Source organism: Musca autumnalis, unplaced genomic scaffold (genome assembly GCF_047663935.1).
Source record: "Musca autumnalis isolate F117 unplaced genomic scaffold, ASM4766393v1 scaffold_4, whole genome shotgun sequence".
In the NCBI taxonomy this organism is placed as follows: Eukaryota; Metazoa; Arthropoda; class Insecta; order Diptera; family Muscidae; genus Musca; species Musca autumnalis.
In genome coordinates this window covers 227,710,836-227,737,740 of record NW_027411977.1, presented here as the reverse complement: position 1 = coordinate 227,737,740, position 26,905 = coordinate 227,710,836, and the positions used below count along the sequence as shown (strand labels likewise).

General features: G+C 29.9%; 1 protein-coding gene across 5 annotated transcripts in view; it reads right to left on the bottom strand.

The window, feature by feature from the left end:
* The window catches only part of LOC141401152 (uncharacterized), a 275,773-nt gene that overhangs the window by 215,981 nt on the left and 32,887 nt on the right, over nt 1-26,905 (bottom strand). The window contains exon 3 of one of the 5 annotated variants that reach the window (XM_073981074.1): nt 10,187-10,211. The exons of the other annotated variants lie outside the window; for them this stretch is intronic. The gene's annotated coding sequence lies outside the window, so the exon portion shown is untranslated. The remainder of the gene's footprint in view (nt 1-10,186; nt 10,212-26,905) is intronic. 5 annotated transcript variants of the gene reach the window in all.

The window sequence follows — 26,905 nt, the reverse complement described above, 5'->3', positions numbered from 1 at the left end:
TAATTTTTTTTAACCACCCTCAGACCAATAAACGTGGATTTTTTAAATAATTTTTTTCAACCACCCTCAGACCAATAAACGTGGATCTTTTAAATAATTTGTTTCAACCACGCTCAGACCAATAAACGTGGATTTTTTAAATAATTTTTTTTTAACCACCCTCAGACCAATAAACGTGGATTTTTTTAAATAATTTTTTTCAACCACCCTCAGACCAGTAAACGTGGATTTTTTAAATTATTTTTTTCAACCACCCTCAGACCAATAAACGTGGATTTTTTTAAATTATTTTTTTCAACCACCCTCAGACCAATCAACGTGGATTTTTTAAATAATTTTATTCAGCCACCCTCAGACCAATCAACGTGGATTTTTTAAATAATTTTTTTTCAGCTACCCTGAGACCAATAAACGTGGATTTTTTAAATAATTTTTTTCAACCACCCTCAGACCAATAAACGTGGATTTTTTAAATAATTTTTTTCAACCATCCTCAGACCAATAAACGTGGATTTTTTAAATAATTTTTTTCAACCACCCTCAGACCAATAAACGTGGATTTTTTAAATAATTTTTTCAACCACCCTCAGACCAATAAACGTGGATTTTTTAAGTAATTTTTTTCAACCACCCTCAGACCAATAAACGTGGATTTTTTAAATAATTTTTTTCAACCACCCTCAGACCAATAAACGTGGATTTTTTAAATAATTTTTTTCAACCACGCTCAGACCAATAAACGTGGATGTTTTAAATAATTTTTTTTAACCACCCTCAGACCAATAAACGTGGATTTTTTAAATAATTTTTTTCAGCTACCCTGAGACCAATAAACGTGGATTTTTTAAATAATTTTTTCAGCTACCCTGAGACCAATAAACGTGGATTTTTTAAATAATTTTTTTCAACCACCCTCAGACCAATAAACGTGGATTTTTTAAATAATTTTTTCAACCACCCTCAGACCAATAAACGTGGATTTTTTAAATAATTTTTTTCAACCACGCTCAGACCAATAAACGTGGGTTTTTTAAATAATTTTTTTCAACCACGCTCAGACCAATAAACGTGGATGTTTTAAATAATTTTTTTTAACCACCCTCAGACCAATAAACGTGGATTTTTTAAATAATTTTTTTCAACAACCCTCAAACCATTAAACGTGGATTTTTTAAATTATTTTTTTCAACCACCCTCAGACCAATAAACGTGGATTTTTTAAATAATTTTTTCAACCACCCTCAGACCAATAAACGTGGATTTTTTAAATAATTTTTTTCAACCACCCTCAGACCAATAAACGTGGATTTTTTAAATAATTTTTTTCAACCACGCTCAGACCAATAAACGTGGGTTTTTTAAATAATTTTTTTCAACCACGCTCAGACCAATAAACGTGGATGTTTTAAATAATTTTTTTTAACCACCCTCAGACCAATAAACGTGGATTTTTTAAATAATTTTTTTCAACAACCCTCAGACCATTAAACGTGGATTTTTTAAATTATTTTTTTCAACCACCCTCAGACCAATAAACGTGGATTTTTTTAAATTATTTTTTTCAACCACCCTCAGACCAGTAAACGTGGATTTTTTAAATTATTTTTTTCAACCACCCTCAGACCAATAAACGTGGATTTTTTTAAATTATTTTTTTCAACCACCCTCAGACCAATCAACGTGGATTTTTTAAATAATTTTATTCAGCCACCCTCAGACCAATCAACGTGAATTTTTTAAATAATTTTATTCAGCCACCCTCAGACCAATCAACGTGGATTTTTTAAATAATTTTTTTTCAGCTACCCTGAGACCAATAAACGTGGATTTTTTAAATAATTTTTTTCAACCACCCTCAGACCAATAAACGTGGATTTTTTAAATAATTTTTTTCAACCATCCTCAGACCAATAAACGTGGATTTTTTAAGTAATTTTTTTCAACCACCCTCAGACCAATAAACGTGGGTTTTTTAAATAATTTTTTTCAACCACCCTCAGACCAATAAACGTGGATTTTTTAAATAATTTTTTTCAACCACCCTCAGACCAATAAACGTGGGTTTTTTAAATAATTTTTTTCAACCACGCTCAGACCAATAAACGTGGGTTTTTTAAATAATTTTTTTCAACCACGCTCAGACCAATAAACGTGGGTGTTTTAAATAATTTTTTTTAACCACCCTCAGACCAATAAACGTGGATTTTTTAAATAATTTTTTTCAGCTACCCTGAGACTAATAAACGTGGATTTTTTAAATAATTTTTTCAGCTACCCTGAGACCAATAAACGTGGATTTTTTAAATAATTTTTTTCAACCACCCTCAGACCAATAAACGTGGATTTTTTAAATAATTTTTTCAACCACCCTCAGACCAATAAACGTGGATTTTTTAAATAATTTTTTTCAACCACCCTCAGACCAATAAACGTGGATTTTTTAAATAATTTTTTTCAACCACGCTCAGACCAATAAACGTGGGTTTTTTAAATAATTTTTTTCAACCACGCTCAGACCAATAAACGTGGATGTTTTAAATAATTTTTTTTAACCACCCTCAGACCAATAATCGTGGATTTTTTAAATAATTTTTTTCAGCTACCCTGAGACCAATAAACGTGGATTTTTTAAATAATTTTTTCAGCTACCCTGAGACCAATAAACGTGGATTTTTTAAATAATTTTTTTCAACCACCCTCAGACCAATAAACGTGGATTTTTTAAATAATTTTTCCAACCACCCTCAGACCAATAAACGTGGATTTTTTAAATAATTTTTTTCAACCACCCTCAGACCAATAAACGTGGATTTTTTAAATAATTTTTTTCAACCACGCTCAGACCAATAAACGTGGGTTTTTTAAATAATTTTTTTCAACCACGCTCAGACCAATAAACGTGGATGTTTTAAATAATTTTTTTTAACCACCCTCAGACCAATAAACGTGGATTTTTTAAATAATTTTTTTCAGCTACCCTGAGACCAATAAACGTGGATTTTTTAAATAATTTTTTCAGCTACCCTGAGACCAATAAACGTGGATTTTTTAAATAATTTTTTTCAACCACCCTCAGACCAATAAACGTGGATTTTTTAAATAATTTTTTCAACCACCCTCAGACCAATAAACGTGGATTTTTTAAAGAATTTTTTTCAACCACCCTCAGACCAATAAACGTGGATTTTTTAAATAATTTTTTTCAACCACCCTCAGACCAATAAACGTGGATTTTTTAAATAATTTTTTTCAACCACCCTCAGACCAATAAACGTGGATTTTTTAAATAATTTTTTTCAACCACGCTCAGACCAATAAACGTGGGTTTTTTAAATAATTTTTTTCAACCACGCTCAGACCAATAAACGTGGATGTTTTAAATAATTTTTTTTTAACCACCCTCAGACCAATAAACGTGGATTTTTTAAATAATTTTTTTCAGCTACCCTGAGACCAATAAACGTGGATTTTTTAAATAATTTTTTCAGCTACCCTGAGACCAATAAACGTGGATTTTTTAAATAATTTTTTTCAACCACCCTCAGACCAATAAACGTGGATTTTTTAAATAATTTTTTTCAACCATCCTCAGACCAATAAACGTGGATTTTTTAAATAATTTTTTTCAACCACCCTCAGACCAATAAACGTGGATTTTTTAAATAATTTTTTCAGCTACCCTGAGACCAATAAACGTGGATTTTTTAAATAATTTTTTTCAGCTACCCTGAGACCAATAAACGTGGATTTTTTAAATAATTTTTTTCAGCTACCCTGAGACCAATAAACGTGGATTTTTTAAATAATTTTTTTCAGCTACCCTGAGACCAATAAACGTGGATTTTTTAAATATTTTTTTCAGCTACCTGAGACCAATAAACGTGGATTTTTTAAATAATTTTTTTCAGCTACCCTGAGACCAATAAACGTGGATTTTTTAAATAATTTTTTTTCAGCTACCCTGAGACCAATAAACGTGGATTTTTTAAATAATTTTTTCCACCCACTCTGAGACCAATAAACGTGGATTTTTTAATAGTTTTTCAACCCACTCTGAGACCAATAAACGTGGATTTTTTAAATAATTTTTTTCAGCTACCCTGAGACCAATAAACGTGGATTTTTTAAATATTTTTTTCAGCTACCCTGAGACCAATAAACGTGGATTTTTTAAATAATTTTTTTCAGCTACCCTGAGACCAATAAACGTGGATTTTTTAAATAATTTTTTTCAGCTAACCTGAGACCAATAAACGAGGATTTTTTAAATAATTTTTTTCAGCTACCCTGAGACCAATAAACGTGGATTTTTTAAATAATTTTTTTAAATTTGTCCAATCACCCAGAGGCCAATATAAAAATAAATATTTTTTTCAGCCTGAGCTCCTTGTTTTCTCCTCTAATCTAGTTGTTAGTTTTTCGCACCTTTCATTTGTCACCAGACCTTCTGTCACCAATCACTTAACTACGCATAAAATTCACTTCGGATGACTATTCATGCCATTCCATTCCTCTATGTGACCAAACAAAAAGTCATTTGCATTCCTCACCCAACAAATGGCTTTTGTTGTCGAACACATTCTTCGCTTGTCAATGATGTTGTTGTGGGGCATGTTGAACACAAGTGCGCAGGCGTACCCATTGCCAATCAATTTTAATGCTCCATGAATGAGTGGCGGCGGCGGCATTAAGGCTTTTATGCAACCATCAACAACACCACGTTGCTTAGGTCTTCTAACAATTGCTGTTGGTGGTGTTGTTGTTGTTGTTGTCATTTGTTGTGACCATAAGAAGTAGAAGAATAAAGACATGACGCAAGGTGCTTAAAACTGTGTTATTTTTGTGTTTAGAATATTAAATTAGAATTCTAAAATGGACAGCAACAACAACACAAATGACAACAACAATGGCAACACCAACAACTTCATCATAACTTTGCAGGCCTTTTGATTAAAATCACAAGTGTACAAATATATATTTCATTTTGTTGGCGATTTGTTGTCGACCGTGTTGTTGTTGTTTTGTTGTCCATAGCTAAAATTTCGATTTGTATGCAAAGAACACAACACAAATATTTGTGGATTTTTAATGGCCACCAAGAATGGAGTGCGGTAGGGAAGGGAAAGAGAGATGGATGGAAGGTGTTGTTGTCATGTTTGTTGTTGTTGTGATTGCTGTTGGGCACATCCATTAGAAATAGAGTAATATTTTAATTACTTTTCATAATTCATATTTTTTTGGGGGAGAAATAGACCCAACCGAGCTGTGTGTGGGCACTGCTTCTGTTGCTGTTCCGATAACCATAAATCAATCAATTGATGACGGTATCTGGAAATTGCTAAAAAAGAAAAATATTTGAATAAAAACGGCAGCCCATCTCGATTTGATTGTTGTTGTTTTTGTGCTGGTGGTTGTTGTATGTTTTTTTTTTTCTTTTTTAGGTTTGCTGTTTTTTTTTTGTTTTGCCTAATTCATGGAGTGTTTTAAAATTTATGTTTTTTTGTCGGTTTTGTTTTGATAAATTTATTCCATTTTTTGTTAGAGTTTGTGTTGTGTATCCGACGAGTGTTTGTGTGTGTGTGTTCATGTTCTGAGCTAACATGTTGTGGTTTTTGTTATTTCACGTGTTTTTTCTATTTTTGGTATCTGTTGGTTTATTTATTTTTTTTGTTGGTCTACCTTTTGAGGTTTCGAGGTGTTGCTGATGTTAAAAAAACGTTTAAAGGGGAGACTAAAATTGGCAGAGATTTTAGTAGACGCTTTAAAGGTTTCAGGGTGGCTGGAAAATGTATTTAAAAATCTACTTCTAACAGGTTCAGGGTGGCTGAAAAATATTTATTTTAAAAAATCTTCGCCTAACGGTTTCAGGGTGTGTGAAAAAATGTACATAAAAAATTCAATCCTAAATGTTTCAGGGTGGCTGAAAAAAATTATTTAAAACATCTACGCCTAACGGTTTCAGGGTGCTGAAAAAGATTATTTGAAAAATCTTCGCCTAACGGTTTCAGGGTGCTGAAAAAATTTACTTAAAAAATTCACGCCTAATGGTTTCAGGGTGGTTTGAAAAAATATTTAAAAAATCCACGCCTAAAGGTCTCAGGCTGGTTGGAAAAAATTATTTTAAAAATCCACTCCTAAAGGTCTCAGGGTGGTTGGAAAAAATTATTTTAAAAATCCACGCTTAAAGATGCTTGGAAAAAAAATTATTTAGAAAATTAAACCCTAAAGGTTGTAGGGTGGGTAAAAAAATTATTTTGAAAATCTACGCTTAAAAGATTGGAAACAATTATTTAAAAAATTAAACCCTAAAGGTTTCAGGGTGGGTAAAAAAAATATTTAAAATATCCACTCCTAAAGGGGGTTGTAACAAATTATTTAAAAAAATTCAACCCTAAAGGTTTCAGTGTGGATGAGAAAATTATTTAAAAAATCCACGGCTAAAGGTTTCAGGGTGGTTGGAAAAAATATTTAAAAAATCCACGCCTAAATGTTTTAGGGTGGTTGGACAAATATTCTTTACAAAAATCAACCCTAAAGGTTTCAGTTTGGATGAGAAAATTATTTAAAAAATCCGCGCATAAATGTCTCAGGCCGGTTTGAAAAAATATGTAAAAGATCCACGCATAAATGTCTCAGGGCGGTTTGAAAAAAATATTTAAAAAATCCACGCCTAAAGGTCTCAGGGTGGGTGAAAAAAAAATATTAAAAAAATCCACGCCTAAAGGTTTCAGGATGGATAAGAAAATTATTTAAAAAATCCACGCCTAAATGTCTCAGGGTGGTTGGAAAAAAATTCTTTAAAAAATTCAATCCTAAAGGTTTCAGGTTGGATGAGAAAATTATTTAAAAAATCCACGCTTAAATGACTCAGGGTGGTTGGAAAAATATTCTTTACAAAAATCCACGCTTAAAGGTTTCAGGTTGGATAAGAAAATTATTTAAAAAATCCACGCCTAAAGGTTTCAGGTTGGATAAGAAAATTATTTAAAAAATCCACGCTTAAAGGTTTCAGGTTAGATAAGAAAATTATTTAAAAAATCCACGCCTAAAGGTTTCAGGTTAGATAAGAAAATTATTTAAAAAATCCACGCCTAAAGGTTTCAGGTTGGATAAGAAAATTATTTAAAAAATCCACGCCTAAAGGTTTCAGGTTGGATAAGAAAATTATTTAAAAAATCCACGCCTAAAGGTTTCAGGTTGGATAAGAAAATTATTTAAAAAATCCACGCTTAAAGGTTTCAGGTTGGATAAGAAAATTATTTAAAAAATCCACTCCTAAAGGTTTCAGGTTGGATAAGAAAATTATTTAAAAAATCCACGCTTAAAGGTTTCAGGTTGGATAAGAAAATTATTTAAAAAATCCACGCCTAAAGGTTTCAGGTTGGATAAGAAAATTATTTAAAAAATCCACGCCTAAAGGTTTCAGGTTGGATAAGAAAATTATTTAAAAAATCCACGCCTAAAGGTTTCAGGTTGGATAAGAAAATTATTTAAAAAATCCACGCCTAAAGGTTTCAGGTTGGATAAGAAAATTATTTAAAAAATCCACGCCTAAAGGTTTCAGGTTGGATAAGAAAATTATTTAAAAAATCCACGCCTAAAGGTTTCAGGTTGGATAAGAAAATTATTTAAAAAATCCACGCCTAAAGGTTTCAGGTTGGATAAGAAAATTATTTAAAAAATCCACGCTTAAAGGTTTCAGGTTGGATAAGAAAATTATTTAAAAAATCCACGCCTAAAGGTTTCAGGTTGGATAAGAAAATTATTTAAAAAATCCACGCTTAAAGGTTTCAGGTTGGATAAGAAAATTATTTAAAAAATCCACGCCTAAAAGTTTCAGGTTGGATAAGAAAATTATTTAAAAAATCCACGCCTAAAGGTTTCAGGTTGGATAAGAAAATTATTTAAAAAATCCACGCCTAAAGGTTTCAGGTTGGATAAGAAAATTATTTAAAAAATCCACGCCTAAAGGTTTCAGGTTGGATAAGAAAATTATTTAAAAAATCCACGCCTAAAAGTTTCAGGTTGGATAAGAAAATTATTTAAAAAATCCACGCCTAAAGGTTTCAGGTTGGATAAGAAAATTATTTAAAAAATCCACGCCTAAAGGTTTCAGGTTGGATAAGAAAATTATTTAAAAAATCCACGCCTAAAGGTTTCAGGTTGGATAAGAAAATTATTTAAAAAATCCACGCCTAAAGGTTTCAGGTTGGATAAGAAAATTATTTAAAAAATCCACGCCTAAATGTCTCAGGGTGGTTGGAAAAAATTATTTAAAAAATCCACGCCTAAATGTCTCAGGGTGGTTGGAAAATATTATTTAAAAAATCCACGCCTAAATGTCTCAGGGTGGTTGGAAAAAATTATTTAAAAAATCCACGCCTAAATGTCTCAGGGTGGTTGGAAAAAATTCTTTAAAAAAATCAACCCTAAAAGTTTCAGGGTGGGTGAAAAAAAAAAATATTTAAAAAATTCACGCCTAAAGGTCTCAGTTCTAAGGGTGACGGAAAAAAATGTGTTAAAAAATCCACTCCTAAAAGTCTAAGGGTGACGAAAAAAGTAGTTAAAATCCACGCCTGAAGGTCTAAGGGTGATGGAAAAAATTTTAAAAAATTCACGCCTAAAGGTTTAAGGGTGGCGACAAAATGTAGTTAAAATCCACGTCTAAGGTCGAAAGGTGACGGAAAAAATTTAGTTAAAAAATCCATCTTTATTGATCTCAGGGTGGGTGAAAAAAAAAAATATTTAAAAAAATCACGTTCATTGATTTCAGGTTGTGTGGAAAAAAATATTTAAAAAATCCATGTTAATTGGTCTCAGGGTGGGTGAAAAAAATTATTTAAAAAATCCATGTTTATTGGTCTCAAGGTGAGTGAAAAAATTAAAAAATCCACGTTTATTTGTCTCAGGGTGGGTGAAAAAAAATATTTAAAAAATCCACGTTTATTTGTCTCAGGGTGGGTGAAAAAAAATATTTAAAAAATCCACGCTTATTAGTCTCAAGGTGAGTGAAAAAAAATTAAAAAATCCATGTTTATTAGTCTCAGGGTGGACGAAACAAAAAAAAATATTTAAAAAATCCACGTTTATTGGTCTTAGGGTCGGTGAAAAAAAAATATTTAAAAAAATCCACGTTTATTGGTCTCAGGGTGGGTAAAAAAAAATATTTAAAAAATCCACGTTTATTGATCACAGGGTGGGTGAAGAAAAAAATATTTAAAAATTCACGTTTATTGGTCTCAGGGTGGCTGAAAAAAATTATTAAAAAAAATATTTATTGGTCTCAGGGTGATTGAAAAAAATTATTTAAAAAGTCCACCCTGTTCTCAGGTTGGCTGTAAGAGAGGGTCCTTCTCTAGTCCCTTTCTGAAAGACAGGGTCCTTCTATAGCCACGTTCTGAAAGAAAGCGTCATCTATAGACTTTCATGTTATTGTTTTTGACACGTTTATGTATACCCTCAATTCAATTCTCCATTTTCATTGTAACTTTAAAGAAAGAAAAAAAATTGAAAAAAAAACATATTTTTCCATTTAAAAAAAGCTGAATTGTATAAATATCTGTTTTGTTCTGTTCTGTTGTTGGTCGGTAGGTCACATCGCTTCTCTGTCGATTGTCTGTTTTATTTGTTCATTTCATTCGTTTGCTAATTAAAATGCCATTATGTGTAAACATTTAATAATAACAATATGTTTTTAGAATTATTAATGCACACAACAGAAAAAAAATTGAAAAAAAATTATGAATATTAAGTTGTGAACACGCACACACCCATGTGTGTGTGCGTGTGGGGGTGAACTCCTACAGCTTGCCAATGTCCAGCAAAAAATAACAACAATTGAAAAAAATGGAACAACGTGAAGTTATTTTATTGCGGCTTGCAATTTTATAAATTTTTTTTGTTTATTTTATGTAGAAAAAAACTATTATAAATAAATATGAAAACCACAAAAGAGATAACGTTTTATTATTGTTTGTTTTTATGTTGTGAGGAATCATGTTCAGTTCCGTTTAAAAATATCTATTTTGTTTTATGTGACAAATCATCGTCAGGGTCTTTGTTGCTGTGGATTAATTTTAGTACAAGGATATGGTTAAGAGATGATTTATTGGTTGTAAGATGTTATCTACTGAGGGGTGATTCAGTGGCACGTGTATTATAAGTAGTGAAGAATAAGGGGTCTTACCCGAAGTTGTAGTTAAGATGTTTACCTGCAATAAGAAAAATAAAATAAGAATTATTCAATTGTTAATTTATAAAATATTTTAATATTATAAGTTTTTAATAAATTAATATTTATATTTTAGGCTTTTGTGATGACCTTAATCCATGGACAGTCTTTCTTCCTACTGACCTCAGTTGGTTCCACCTCAAACAGCAGAAATTGTTCCTCCCTTCTTCTCATGACTCCATTAATACCAACTAATGGATTTGTATAACAAAAGAAAATATTTCAAAAAATAACTTCAGTCGTGTCTCAATGCATTTCACCCCTTCCTTCCACCCTTCCCTTTGTTTTTGCTTACTTTCAGCATTTACTAAAACGAAACGCTGAATACCATAATAATAATATCCACAAGCATGCATCTCTCTCTCTCCCGAAACCCAACTTTGTTGATTTATGATTTAATAAGGTTTCGTATATCACGATTTTTGCCTGTTTTGCCAAAATACCAAAATCTACCATCCGTCGTCGTAACGTTTTAATGGCTTTCTTGGCAATTCAGTTAAGTTGTTGCTTTTATTGTTGTTGTGAATTTAGTCCATCCAAGCTTTCATTTTCATTTCGAAGTTTTGTTTCATTTTTTTGAAGAATTTTTATGTGTCTCGCCGCTGTTGCTCATGGCAATTTTTTTGGCAAAGAATGCATTTTTTATTTCGTACGATAAAAATGCGTCTTCCCAAAATACTGCTGCTGCTGCTGGTCAAGACAAAGACTTGGTCAATAAAAATTGCAAACGATTGCAATATTTTCGTCGGTTAGTCTCGTTTTCAATTCTTGGATATTTTGTGAATGAAGTGTGTATGGAATTTGAGGAGAAAATTGAATGTAAAACAGAAGACTTTAATTTATTTCTCAAGGTCCAGTAAAAAACGTAGGTTATTTAAGATTCTTTTTGAAGGAAGACCTTTCAGAAAGTATCTACAAAAGAACCATTTCTTCCAGAAAAGTCTATAGAAGCACTATTTTTTCTAAAAAAGTCTATAGAAGCACCATTTCTTCCAGAAATGTATATTGGAGCACACTTTATCTCAGAAAAGGGCTATAGGAGCAACCTTTCAGAAAGAAAGAGTTTTTTAGAAGATCCCTTTCTTTTAGAAAGTGGCTATAGAAGCACCCTTTCTTTTGGAAAGGGGCTATAGAAGTACCCTTTCTTTTGGAAAGGGGCTATAGAAGTACCCTTTCTTTGGGAAAGGGGCTATAGAAGTACCCTTTCTTTTGGAAAGGGGCTATAGGAGCACCCTTTCTTTCAGAAAGAGGCTATAGAAGCACCCTTTCTTTCAGAAAGAGGCTATAGAAGCACCTATTCTTTCAGAAAGAGGCTATAGAAACACCCTTTCTTTTGGAAAGGGGCTATAGAAGTACCCTTTCTTTGGGAAAGGGGCTATAGAAGTACCCTTTCTTTTGGAACGGGGCTATAGGAGCACCCTTTCTTTCAGAAAGAGGCTATAGAAGCACCCTTTCTTTTGGAAAGGGGCTATAGAAGTACCCTTTCTTTGGGAAAGGGGCTATAGAAGTACCATTTCTTTTGGAAAGGGGCTATAGGAGCACCCTTTCTTTTGGAAAGGGGCTATAGAAGCACCCTTTCTACTTTCCTTGTCAGGTTTTGCTTTTGATAGACCTTTTCTCCAAATAAGTTTTTGCCCATTCCGACCCTTGAATATTATGCGACCATCATTAAAATCAGTAGGCTTCTTCCTCTGTGGGACCCCCATTAACTCCCAAAATTTCGTGACCATCCAATCAAAATTGCGACCTGTAGCGTGATTACAAAAAAATCGGAAAATGGGATGCATTATCGGCTATTGCCATATCTTTGCTATTTGACCACTTACGACAACCTGCTTTACACCGTTGTAAAGGTGATATTTTCTACTTTCCTTATCAGGGACCCCCATTAACCCCCAAAATTTCGTGACCATCCGATTACAAAAAAATCGGAAAATGGGATGCATTATCGGCTATTGCCATATCTTTGCTATTTGACCACCTACGACAACCTGCTTTACACCGTTGTAAAGGTGATATTTTCTACTTTCCTTTCCAGGTATTGCTTTTGATATACCTCTTAAAGAAACAGAGATATTGGCTTTGAAATAAAATGTTGACTTTTCTCCAAATAAGTGTTTGCCCATTCCGACCCCTAAATATTATCCGACCATCACCAAAATCAACATGCTTCTTCATCTGTGAGACCCCCATTAACCCTGAAACTTTCGTGACGATCCGATCAATATTGCGAACTGTAGCGTGATTTCCAAAAAAATAGAAAAATGGGATGTATTACCGACTATTGCGATATCTCCGTTATTTGGTTACCTACGCCGACCTAGTTTGCATCATTGTAAGGATGGGATCTTCTGCTTTCATAGTCAGGCTTTGCTTTTGAAAAATTTTCAACCAAAGCTGTGATATTTGTCAATATAATTAAAATCGCAAAAATGAAAATTGGACTTTTATTTGCTACTATTGCGATATCTTCGTTGTTTGATCCCCTACGAGCACCTACTTTACATCATTAGAAAGATGATATTTTCTGCTTTCATTGTCAGGTTTTGCTTTTGGTATACCCCATATAGAAGCTGAGATATTGGCTTTGGAAAAAAACGTTGTCTTTTTATCCACCTAAATGTTTTGGCCTTTCCGACCCCTAAATATTATCCGACCATCACCAAAATCAATAGGCTTCTTCCCCTCCGGGACCCCCATCAACATCCAAAATTTCGTGACGATCCGATCAAAATTGCGGCCTGTAGCGTGATTACAAGGTTTAGATGGACAGACGGACAGACGGACGGACGGACGGACGGACGGACTGACGGACGGACACACATAGCCAGATCGACTCAGCTCGTCGAGGCATTCATTTTGATATATAAAAGTATGGGTCTACGACCATTATTTCGATGCGTTACAAACTTTTTGGCCAAAACCAACTTATAATACCCTCCCCACATAGTGGTGTAGGGTATAAAAATCCACTCTTGGGAAAATCCACTTATGAAAAACTGTTTTGAAAATCAATTCTTGAAAAAATGTTGAAAGAAGGGTTTGAGAAAACCGCTTTGAAAAAATGTTAAAAAAATTCTATCTGAAAAAATATTTTGAAAAAATTCCCACATGAAAAAAAAATTTAAAAAAAAAAAATCCCCGCCTGAAAAAAAATTTATTAAAATTAAAAAATATATTTTTAAAAAATCCACGAAAAAATCCAAATTATAAATCTACGTTTCTTGAAAAAATATTGTTTGAAAATCCACGTTTCTGGAAAAAATTTATGTTAAAAATTTCACATTTCTTGAAAAAAAAAAAAATTTATTAATTCACATTTCTTGTATATCACGTTTATAAAAAATTAAATTTTAAAATTAAAAAAGTGTGAAAAAATCATGCTTTTAATAAATTTAAAAAATTCACATAAAAATATTTTTTTAAAAATCCAAGTTTATTGAAAAAAAATTTGCAAAAATTTAAGCTTCGTGAACAAATATTTGTTTTTAAATCCAACATTGTTTGAAATCCAAGTTTCGCGAAAAAATTTTTTTTTTAAATACGAATTTCGTGAGAAACCACGTATATGAAAAAAATATTTAAAAGAACACGTTAATGGAATAAATATTTTTTAAAATCTATGTTTCGAGAGAATTTTTTTTGAAATTGAGAACATATTTTTTTTTTAAATCCAGGTTTATGGGAAAGGTATTTTTTTAAAAAAAAAAACACGTTTATGAAAAAAATATGTTTTAAAAAAAGGTTATGGAAAAAATATTTTTTTTTACAAAATTCACGTTCATGGAAAAATATATTTTAAAAATTCACGTTTGTGGAAAAAATATTTACTGTGTAAAAACACGTTTATGAAAAGTTTTTTTAAAAAAAACATGTTTTCAAAAAACCACGTTTATGGACAAAATTATTTAGAAAAACGCTTTTATGGAAAAATATTTAAAAAACACGTTTATGAAAAAATATTGTTTAAAAAATCCACGTTTTTTGAAAGTATATATTTTTTAATAAATCCACGTTTGTTGGAAAAATATATTTTTAAAAAATTCACGATTTTTGAAAATATATATTTTTTAATAAATCCACGTTTGTTGAAAAAATATATTTTTAAAAATTAACGATTTTTGAAAATATATTTTTTAATATATCCACGTTTGCTGATTTTTTTAATCCACTTTTTGGAATTTTTAACAACGTTTGTTGAAAAATATTTTTTAAAAATCCACGTTGCTTTGAAAAACTAATTTTAAAAAAACCACAGTTCTTAAAAAAAAATATTTTTAAAAAAATTCTGGTTTCTTAAATATATAATTTTTTAAAAAATTTAGGTTTCTTGAAAAATATTTTTTTATAACAAATATTCTTTTAAAAATGCAGGTTATTTGAAAATTAAAGTTTTTTGAAAAAATATTTTTTTAAAAATCCACGTTTATTGAATAATATTTTTTAAAAAATGCAGTCTTTTTGATAAAAATATTTTAAACAATCCAGGTTTTTAAAAAGAAAAATATTTATAAAATGCAATTTTTTTAAAACTAATTATTTCAAAAATTCACGTTTTTTGCAAAAATATTTTAAAAAATTCACGTGTCTTGAAAAAAATATTTTTAAGAAATTAATGATTGTTCAAAAAATATTGTTTTTGGAAAAAAATATTTTTTTTTAAATTCAAGTTTATGGAAAATATATTTTTTAAAATAACCACTTTTATGGAAAAATATTTAAAAAAAACACGTTTATGGAAAAAATATTTTTCAAAATAACCACTGTTATGGAAAAAATATTTTTTAAAAAACCATCTTTATGGGAAAAATATATTTAAAATAACCACATTTATGGAAAAATATTTTTTAAAAAACCACGTTTAGGGAAAAATTATTTTAGTAAAACCTTTTATGAAAAAATATTTTTTAAAAAAATCACGTTTATGACAAAAATATTGTTTAAAAAATCCACAGTTTTTGAAAATATATTTTTTTCAATAAATAAACTTTAGTTGAAAAAATGTATTTTTAAAGAATCCACGTTTTTTGAAAATATATTTTTTCATATATCCTCGTTTGCCTATTTTTTACTCCACTTTATTGAATTTTTTTTTTTAAACCACGTTTGTTGAAAATTTATTTTTTAAAAATCCACCTTGCCACGTTCCTTGAAAAAATATTTAAAAAAAACCCTGATTTTTTGAAGAAATAATTTTGTAAAAAAATTTAAGTTTCTTGAATTTTTTTTATGGAACAAATATTTTTTTCTAAATCCAGGTTATTTGAAAAAAAAATTTAAACAAATTAACGTTTACTGAAAAAATATTTTTACAAAATCCACGTTTATTGAAAAAATTATTTTTAAAAAATTCAGTTTTTTTTTGAAAAAAAAATTAAAAAAATCCAATTTTTTTGAAAAGAAAAATATTTAAAAAAATCCAAATTTATTGAAAATGTATTTATAATGGTTTCATGAAGAAATAATTTTTAAAAGAGTAAGGTTTCTTGAAAAATATTTTTTATGGAACAAATATTTTTTTAATAATCCAGGTTATTGAAAATTTGTGTTTAAAACAAATTAAGGTTTTTTGAACAAATATTGTTAAAAAATCCACGTTTATTGACAAAATATTTTTCAAAATGCTGTTTTTCTTTTTTTTTTTTTTTGAAAAAAAATATTTTTTAAAAACTCCAGGTTTTTGGAAAAGACAAATATTTAAAAAAACCAAAAATATTTGAAAAATTTCGCGTTTTTTGCTAAAATATTAGAAAAAAAATGCCACGTATCTTGAAAAGATATTTTTAAGAAATTAATGTTTCTTCAAAAAATATTCTTTAAAAAATACACGTTTTTGGAAAAAATATATTTTTAAAAATTCACGTTTATGGAAAAAATACTTTAAAAAAAATCCACGTTTATGGAAAAAATATTATTTTAAAAAATCAACGCTTTTGGTCTTCTATGTGAAGATTCTTTGGTCTTCTATATAAGAAGACCTTGTTTTCTTCTATATCACATTTAATCTGACAATTTTTTCTTGTATTCAAAACATCAATCATTCAACATCTTGCCATCCTCAGAATATCTTCTGCGTGCAAAATGATGTATTAGCACTCGAATTTATGAATGAAGCCGCAGCTGCGGTGGCAGCTGCTTTATGAGTACCACCTCATTTTCCCACAGCAAATAGCCCATGATTTCGACAAAAGAGACTTGTGTTTTGTGCTTGTCAATGATGTCGATGACGATGATGACATCAGGAGCTAATTTTACACTTGTTGCAGGCAACCAGGCAGAGGCCGGCACGTCAGAGTACAAAAAGCCAACAAATCTAAGAAATACACAATTCTAACAAAACCAACGACAACAACAAAAGCAACAGCAAAACAGAGAGTCATTAAAATCGCATTCACAAAAATTCACATTTCCATACAATTTAGCCAACAAATAAACCAAACATTCAGCCAGCTATTCAACCAACCAATGTCTGTATTTTAGCCGATAACAGTCAGCCGCCTCTATAAACAGAGTGAGAGACGCTGTGCAAATCTTTCATTCTTTGAAACAAAACAAAAAAGTTTGTGTATTTTTTTTTCTAATTTTTTATTGATTTGATTTTTTTGTTTGTTTCTCTGTTTGCCATGTTTTTATGAGAAATAAGCTCAGAAAAGACGTCAAGAAAATATCACAAAACAAAAAAGTGCATTTAAACAAATATTGAATGTTATTTTGTTTAGCTGTTTGTTGTTGGTGTTATTGTTGTTGTGGTTTAATGACTTTGAAATCGTCAAAATGTCGTTAGAATGGCGGAGACAGACAGGCAAAGAAAATAAAACATTTGGGAAAAAGAATGTGGAGAATCATTAATGGCATCATTTTGGGTTGGAAGAATGTATATAGGACTTCAGCAAAACTAGACAAAGAGAGTGAGGATGGCCTCATAACATAGAGCCCTTTTTACACTTATGGTCTAGTCTCGGCCTAGTGATTTTTTAAAAAATATTTTTGAGGTTCTATACCTATCGTGGATTTTTTGAAAATATCTTTCAGCTTCTCTACCTGACCGTAGAAGTTTTACACATTTTTTTCAGATTCTATTCCGGCTTGTAAATGCTTTAAACATATTCTTGACCTTCTATCTCTGATCGTGTATTTTTAAAAAGAATTGGAGATACTCTACCTGTTCCTGGATTTTTTTAAATCTTTTTGACATCCTACTTATGCTCGTGGATTTTTTAAATACTTTTCTGCTTCTATACCTGCAATTTTCTGCAAGCATAAATCATTATCAACACAGATCGTATCGTTAAAAATTTTCCTTTATTATTATAAAACATTTTACAATAGTTTTTTTACCCAATCTCTGGGTAATTGTTAGTCAGCCTTCAAGCGTACAAGCTTTTATACGCTTAATAATGGTTGATTGCCTGTCTGGAAACTGATCATTATTTTACCCCTTTGAACAGCGACAACAACAAACAAAAAAATGAACCACAAACAAAATTGTGTGGCCTTTTTATTCAATGGCCGGCAACAATTGTTCAAATGGATGCCCCAACGAAAACCGCATCCAGACAAAAAAGTCCCAGAATCCCATAAAATATGGCATAAATTGACCACCACCAAAGTTTTAACGACAGGCCAAAATGACGAAATTCTGGTCAAAAGAACAGAACAAAAAAACCGAACACCAAAACCCCCTCAAAACAAACAACCAAAAATCAATTGCAGTCTTTGAAATCCTTAGCAGAAAAAATCATTTTATGTCTTTACACAGTCTGGGTTTAAAGGCTCGCACACACTCCCAAATCTTGCAATAAAATCGTGATACTGCCAAAGATGACTCTTTTTATTCGGTTCAGTTCTGACTCTCCTGATGCAGTCATCACATTTATGCGACTGGTCAAATTGAATGCATGCAGGAACACCACCACCAAGAACGCCAATATACGTATTGGCCAAGAAATTGAGACACTCCGTGAATGCGAAGAAGAGTTTAAGCAACAAAATGTAAAAAACGAAACTCAGCAATAAAAAGACCCGCTGGTCATGAAACACATTAAGCGGCAAGTTATGCAGACTCGGCATTCGGCTGTGTTGATGTCAAGAAATGAATTTTTGGGGAGCATAAAAATTGGGAATAATAACAAAAAGGAACATCACAACAGGATTGCCAACATCAAGAAATAAGTGAAGAAAAAACTCTTTAAAAGAAGTTGTCTCTTCTCCTTTAAAAACACAAAGTCTTCTCTGGATTTTTTAAAAATATTTTTCTGCTTCTATACCTGCTCGTGGATTTTTTAAAAATATTTTTGAGTTTCTATACCTGCTTGTGAATTTTTAAAAATATTTGTCAGTTTCTATACCTGCTCATGGATTTTTAAAAATATTTTCAGACTCTATACCTGCTCGTGGATTTTTTTAAAAATATTTTCAGCTTCTATACCTTCTCGTGGATTTTTTAAAGATATTTTTCAGCTTCTATACCTGCTCGTGGATTTTTAAAAATAGTTTTCAGCTCCTTTACCTGCTCGTGGATTTTTTAAAAATATTTTCAGACTCTATACCTGCTCGTGGATTTTTTTAAAAATATTTTCAGCTTCTATACCTTCTCGTGGATTTTTTAAAGATATTTTTCAGCTTCTATACCTGCTCGTGGATTTTTAAAAATAGTTTTCAGCTCCTTTACCTGCTCGTGGATTTTTTAAAAATATTTTTTGGCTTATACCTGCTCATGGATTTTTTTAAAAATATTTTTGTGGCTCTATACCTGCTCGTGGATTTTTTAAAATATTTTTGTGGCTCTATACCTGCTCGTGGATTTTTTTAAAAATATTTTTGTGGCTGTATACCTGCTCGTGGATTTTTAAAAATATTTTCACCTTCTATTCCTGCTCAAGGATATTTAAAAAATGTTTTTCAGTTTTGTAGCTTCTATACCTGCTCGTTGATTTTTAAAAAATATTTTCAGATTTTACACCTGTTCGTGGATTTTTTAAAAATATTTTTGTGGCTCTATACCTGCTCGTGGATTTTTAAAATTATTTTTGTGGCTCTACACCTGCTCGTGGATTTTTTAAAAATATTTTTGTGGCTCTACACCTGCTCGTGGATTTTTTAAAAATATTGTTGTGGCTCTTTACCTGCTAGTGGATTTTTTAAAAATATTTTTGTGGCTCTATACCTGCTCGTGGATTTTTTAACATTATTTTTGTGGCTCTATATCTGCTCGTGGATTTTTTAAAATTTTTTTTGTGGCTCCATACCTGCTCGCGGATTTTTAAAAAATTTTTTGTGGCTCCATACCTGCTCGCGGATTTTTTAAAAATATTTTCAGCCTCTATACCTGCTCACGGATTTTTTAAAAAAATATTTTCAGCATCTATACCTGCTCGTGGATTTTTTAAAAATATTTTTGTGGCTCTATACATGCTCGCGGATATTTTAAAAATATTTTTGTGGCTCCATACCTGCTCGTGGATTTTTTAAAAATATTTTTGTGGCTCTATACATGCTCGTGGATATTTTAAAAATATTTTTGTGGCTCTATACCTACTCGTGGATTATTTAAAAATATTTTTGTGGCTCTATACCTGATCGTAGATTTTTTAAAAATATTTTTGTGGCTCTATACCTGCTCGTGGATTTTTTAAAAATATTTTTGTGGCTCTATACCTGCTCGTGGATTTTTTAAAAATATTTTTCAGCTTCTATACCTGCTCGTTGATTTTTAAAAATATTTTTCAGCTTCTATACCTGCTCGTGGATTTTTTAAAAATATTTTTCAGCTTCTATACCTGCTCGTGGATTTTTTAAAAATATTTTTCAGCTTCTATACCTGCTCGTGGATTTTTTTAAAAATATTTTTCAGCTTCTATACCTGCTCGTGGATTTTTAAAAATATTTTTCAGCTTCTATACCTGCTCGTGAATTTTTTAAAAATATTTTTCAACTTCTATACCTGCTCGTGGATTCTTTAAAAATACTTTTTAGATTCTATAACTGCTCGTGAATTGTTTAAAAATATTTTTCAGCTTCTATACCTGCTCGTGGTTTTTAAAAAATATTACCTGTTCGTGAATTTATAAAAATATTTTTCAGCTTCTATATCTGCTCGTGGATTTTTTATAAATATTTTTCAGCTTCTATACCTGCTCGTGGATTTTTTTAAAAATATTGTTCATCTTCTATACCTGCTCGTGGATTTTTGAAAAATATTTTTCAGCTTTTATACCTGTTCGTGGATTTTTTAAAAATCCTTTTCAGATTCTATACCTGCTCGTGGATTTTTTTAAAAATATTTTTATGGCTCTTTACCTGCTCGTGGATTTTTTTAAAATATTTTTGTGGCTCTATACCTGCTCGTGGATTTTTTAAAAATATTTTTCAGCTTCTATACCTGCTCGTGGATTTTTAAAAATATTTTTCAGCTTCTATACCTGCTCGTGGATTTTTAAAAATATTTTTGTGGCTCTATACCTGCTCGTGGATTTTTAAAAATATTTTTGTGGCTCTATACCTGCTCGTGGATTTTTAAAAATATTTTTGTGGCTCTATACCTGCTCGTGGATTTTTAAAAATATTTTTGTGGCTCTATACCTGCTCGTGGATTTTTAAAAATATTTTTGTGGCTCTATACCTGCTCGTGGATTTTTAAAAATATTTTTGTGGCTCTATACCTGCTCGTGGATTTTTAAAAATATTTTTGTGGCTCTATACCTGCTCGTGGATTTTTAAAAATATTTTTGTGGCTCTATACCTGCTCGTGGATTTTTAAAAATATTTTTGTGGCTCTATACCTGCTCGTGGATTTTTTAAAAATATTTTTCAGCTTCTATACCTGCTCGTGGATTTTTTAAAAATATTTTCAGCTTCTATACCTGCTCGTGGATTTTTTAAAAATATTTTTCAGCTTCTATACCTGCTCGTGGATTTTTTAAAAATATTTTTCAGCTTCTATACCTGCTCGTGGATTTTTTAAAAATATTTTTCAGCTTCTATACCTGCTCGTGGATTTTTTAAAAATATTTTTCAGCTTCTATACCTGCTCGTGGATTTTTTAAAAATATTTTTCAGCTTCTATACCTGCTCGTGGATTTTTTAAAAATATTTTTCAGCTTCTATACCTGCTCGTGGATTTTTTAAAAATATTTTTCAGCTTCTATACCTGCTCGTGGATTTTTTAAAAATATTTTTCAGCTTCTATACCTGCTCGTGGATTTTTTAAAAATATTTTTCAGCTTCTATACCTGCTCGTGGATTTTTTAAAAATATTTTTCAGCTTCTATAACTGCTCGTGGAGTTTTCTAAATATTTTTGTAGCTTCTACAACTGCTCGTGGAGTTCTCTAAATATTTTTGTAGCTTCTACAACTGCTCGTGGAGTTTTCTAAATATTTTTGTAGCTTCTGCAACTGCCTGTGGAGTTTTCTAAATATTTTTGTAGCTTCTACAACTGCTCGTGGAGTTTTCTAAATATTTTTGTAGCTTCAACAACTGCTCGTGGATTTTTTTTAAATATTTTCCAGCGTCTATTCTATCTCTTCTCTTGATGGCTGCGGCCTCTATAAATGGCTGAAATGTGTTATTATTTTTTTTATTTTTTTCCATTCAGCCATCCGACATGGACTTAATTCCTTTGGCAATTTAGCACAGTACCTGAAATAGCTTTTATTAATACAATACCCACTATAGCCGCCTGGCTGATAGTAAGCAAGTTTTATTTATAAACAAAATATTGTAACTCATGGCAGCAGCTGCTGCTTTGTAATTTGCTGCTTTTGTTACAATTGTTGCCGCCGTTCATGTTATTGTTTCGTAGTTGTTATTATTGTGATAAATAAGTTACTGATAACAATATGTTGACGTATGGCAGTGTTGTTACGATGTCTGAGCGTACACGCTAATTCCATCGACAATGTTTTCGATCAGTTATTGAGCCGTTGGTACACCATAGTTAGCCCCCCTTAGGGCACTTTAACCCTCCCTGGCAATTTTCCACCATAACTTCATTTGAACCATCTGTGCGTCTGTTGTTCCATTGGCTTCGGCTTTCTTGTGGCATGTAACCAAAACCCAGTCACCCATCAGTTTACGTTGCTTTATGTCTTTACAGTTCGTTTTTTTGCAACCATCATTCTTATTATCATCTGCCCTGTCACTAGTCACGAGGTGATGGTGGCTGAAGGAAGGTACTCGGATGCGGGTGTGAGTCAATTTATGGCGACTCCTTTTTTCTCTAGGTTTCACCAAGCGGCGGGCGTATTCAATTTAATGTGAGAGGTAGTTTCTATTGAACACTCATCTGCTAGAAGTAACTTACTAGTGGTTTTCCTTCACTTCTCGCTGTCTCTCTACGGTGTTTACCTATATAGGAAGGAATGCTCGAGATTATTGTTCTGTTTTTTTTTCTGACTGCTCACATACCAGAGTATTACCTTCAATTTGTTGTAGAAAATTTATGTAGACACTATAGACAGGCACTACACAACTATAGTACAATCTTTATCTACTTTACTGGTGTGTCAGTTAGACAGTCAGTCTGCCTGTCAGCCAGTCCGTCTATCTTTTGTCGGTTGATTGGATTCCATTTCCCCCCTTTATTCGTTTATTTAAGCTACAAGGTTTTACGTGCCTTTTTTCTCATTCTTATTTTACAGAAGTGTGATATGAAGCTTACTCTACTTAGTAAATATCAGTCGGTTACACATACACATACAAATATACTAAAAATCATATGGAGGTGAGATGGGAAGATAAACTCAAGAAAATTATTTAACTATACCTTAGAACAAAGGTGAATTTTTATAGAATATTTTTGCTCATGGGGGCCACCGTGGTGCAATGGTTAGCACGTCCGCCTTGCACTCAGAAGGTCTGCGGTTCGAATCCCAGGCCAAGCAACATCAAATTTTCAACGGTGGCAAAATTCCCCCTCAGTAATGCTGGCGACATTTCCTGAGTATTTAAGTCATGAAAAACTTCTCTACAAGTGGTGTCGTAAGACACGCCGTTCGGACTCGGCAATAAAAAGTAGGTCCCTTATCATTGAGCCAATATGAATCGGCGTGCACTCATTGATATGAGAGAAGTCTCCCTTGTCCCATCTGGGATGTTTGTGGAACAATTATTTTTGCTCAATAGGTCCCAATCTACATTAGGCAAGTTTATTTGCGGCAAGTCTCAGTTTGTTGGAGAGACACGTAAGGGGAATGGAAGTGGAAAAAAATTTATCGTACCGGCAATTTTCAGGCAATTCCTTTTATATGTTTCGTTTTTGACATTATTTCCAATGTTTTGAAAACAAAACTTGCCGAAACAGAATTGCTTGTATAAACGCAAGAGACAAATTTAAAATAGATCGAGAAAAATTGCAGCAAGGAAAATAGCCTAATGTAAATTGGGACTAAACGTGGTTGTTTTAACAAAACAAACAACATTGTTCCACAACATCCCATACGGGACAAGGGAGACTTCTCTCATATCAATGAGTGCACCCCGATTCATATTTAGCTCAATGATATGGGACCTACTGTTTATCGCCGAGTCCGAACGGCGTGTCATAAGACACCACTTGTGGAGAAGTTTTTCAAGGCTGAAATACTCAGGAAATGTCGCCAACACTACTGAGGGGTGGTTGTTTTAAAGAACAGTTTTTCCATAAACTTTGTTTTTTTAAGAATTTTTTCCAACCATGTGGATATTTTAAATAATAGTTTTTCCATCAAACGCGGATTTTTTTAATAAAAATATTTTTTCCATCAATCTTGAATTTTTTAAAAATATTTTTTCCATCAAACGGGTACTTTTTAAAAAATATTTTTTGAGCAGACGTGGATATTTAAATAATTTTTTTTGTGAATTTTTTAATAAATATTTTGTTCATGTTTTTGTTTAATAATTGTGGATATATACAAAAAATATTTTTTTCCACTAATAAATTAAAGTTGTTTTAATAAAATATTAAAACAACGACTATGGGATTAAGCCTGACTATTTTGAAAAACAAAAAAACATATTTTTTTCTTGATTTTTTAACTAATATTTTGTTCAATAACATGGATTTTTTAATAAATATTTTTTCAATAACCGTGGCTTGTTTAAAAATATATTTTTCAATAATCGTGGATTTTTAAAAAAAAATTTTTTCAATAATCCTGGATTTTTTTAAAAATATTTTGCCAATAATCTTGGATTTTTTAAAAAATATTTGTCTATGATTGCGGATTATTTAAAAATAATTTTTTGCAATAATTGAGGATTTTTTAAAACATGTTTTTTAATAATCGCGAATTTTTTAAAAAATATTTTTTAAAAAATCGTGGATTTTTTTAAAACTATTTTTTCAGTAATCGTGGATTTTTTAAAAAATATTTTTTGAATAATCGCGGGTTTTTTAAAAAATATTTTTTCAATAATCGTGGGTTTTTCAAAAACATTTTTTCAATAGTCGTGGATTTTTTCACTAATCGTGGATTTTTTAAAAAAATATTTTTTCAATAGTCGTGGATTTTTTCACTAATCGTGGATTTTTTAAAAAAATATTTTTTCAATAATCGTGAAGTTTTTAAAAAATATTTTTTCAATAATCGTGGATTTTTCAAAAAAAAAAAAAAAAAAAAAAAATTTCAATAGTCGTGGATTATTTCAAAAATATTTTTCAATAATCGTGGATATTTCAAAAAATATTTTTCAATAATCGTGGATTTTTTTCAAAAATATTTTTTCAATAATCGTGGATTTTTTTCAAAAATATTTTTTCAATAATCGTGGATTTTTTTCAAAAATATTTTTCAATAGTCTTGGATTTTTTCAATAGTCGTGGATTTTTTCAAAAATATTTTTCAATAGTCTTGGATTTTTTCAATAGTCGTGAATTTTTTCAAAAATATTTTTCAATAGTCGTGGATTTTTTCAAAAATATTTTTCAATAGTCTTGGATTTTTTCAATAGTCGTGGATTTTTTCAAAAATATTTTTCAATAGTCTTGGATTTTTTCAATAGTCGTGGATTTTTTCAAAAATATTTTTCAATAGTCTTGGATTTTTTCAATAGTCGTGGATTTTTTCAATAATCGTGGATATTTTAAAATATATTTTGTTTTTCAATAATCGTGGATTTTTTCAAAAATATTTTTTCAATAGTCGCGGTTTTTTTAAAAAATATTTTTTTAATATTCGTGGGTTTTTTAAAAATATTTTTTCAATAATCGTGGGCTTTTCAAAAATATTTTTTCAATAATCGTGATTTTTTTAAAAAATATTTTTTCAATAATCGTGATTTTTTTAAAAAATATTTTTTCAATAATCGTAGATTTTTTAAAAAATACTTTTTAATAATCGTTATTTAAAAAAAAAAATATTTTTTTAATAATCGTGGATTTTTTAAAAAATAATTTTTCAATAATCGTGGATTTTTTAAAGAATATTTTTTCAATAATCGTGGATTTTTTAAAGAATATTTTTTCAATAATCGTGGATTTTTTAAAGAATATTTTTTCAATAATCGTGGATTTTTTAAAGAATATTTTTTCAATAATCGTGGATTTTTTAAAGAATATTTTTTCAATAATCGTGGATTTTTTAAAAAATATTTTTTCAATAATCGTGGATTTTTTAAAAAATATTTTTTCAATAATCGTGGATTTTTTAAAGAATATTTTTTTAATAATCGTGGATTTTTTAAAGAATATTTTTTCAATAATCGTGGATTTTTTAAAGAATATTTTTTCAATAATCGTGGATTTTTTAAAGAATATTTTTTCAATAATCGTGGATTTTTTAAAGAATATTTTTTCAATAATCGTGGATTTTTAAAAATAAATATTTTTTCAATAATCGTGGATTTTTTAAAAAATATTTTTTCAATAATCGTGGATTTTTTTAAAATAAATATTTTTTCAATAATCGTGGATTTTTTAAAAATAAATATTTTTTCAATAATCGTGGATTTTTTAAAAATAAATATTTTTTCAATAATCGTGGATTTTTAAAAAATAAATATTTTTTCAATAATCGTGGATTTTTTAAAAAATATTTTTTCAATAATCGTGGATTTTTTAAAAAATATTTTTTCAATAATCGTGGATTTTTTAAAAAATATTTTTTCAATAATCGTGGATTTTTTAAAAAATATTTTTTCAATAATCGCGAATTTTTTAAATAATATTTTTTCAATAATCGTGGATTTTTTAAAAAATATTTTTTCAATAATCGTGGATTTTTTAAAAAATATTTTTTCAATAATCGTGGATTTTTTAAAAAATATTTTTTCAATAATCGTGGATTTTTTAAAAAATATTTTTTCAATAATCGTGGATTTTTTAAAAAATATTTTTTCAATAAACGTGGATTTTTTAAAAAATATTTTTTCAATAAACGTGGATTTTTTAAAAAAATATTTTTTCAATAAACGTGGATTTTTTAAAAAAATATTTTTTCAATAGTCGTGGATTTTTTTAAAAATATTATTTCAATAATCGTGGATTTTTTAAAAAATATTTTTTCAATAGTCGTGGATTTTTTTAAAAATATTATTTCAATAACCGTGGAATTTTAAAAAAAAAAAGTTTTTTTAAAAAAATATTTTTTCAATAATCGTGGATTTTTTAAAAAATATTTTTTCAATAATCGTGGATTTTTTTTTTAATCGTGGATTTTTTAAAAAATATTTTTTCAATAATCGTGGATTTTTT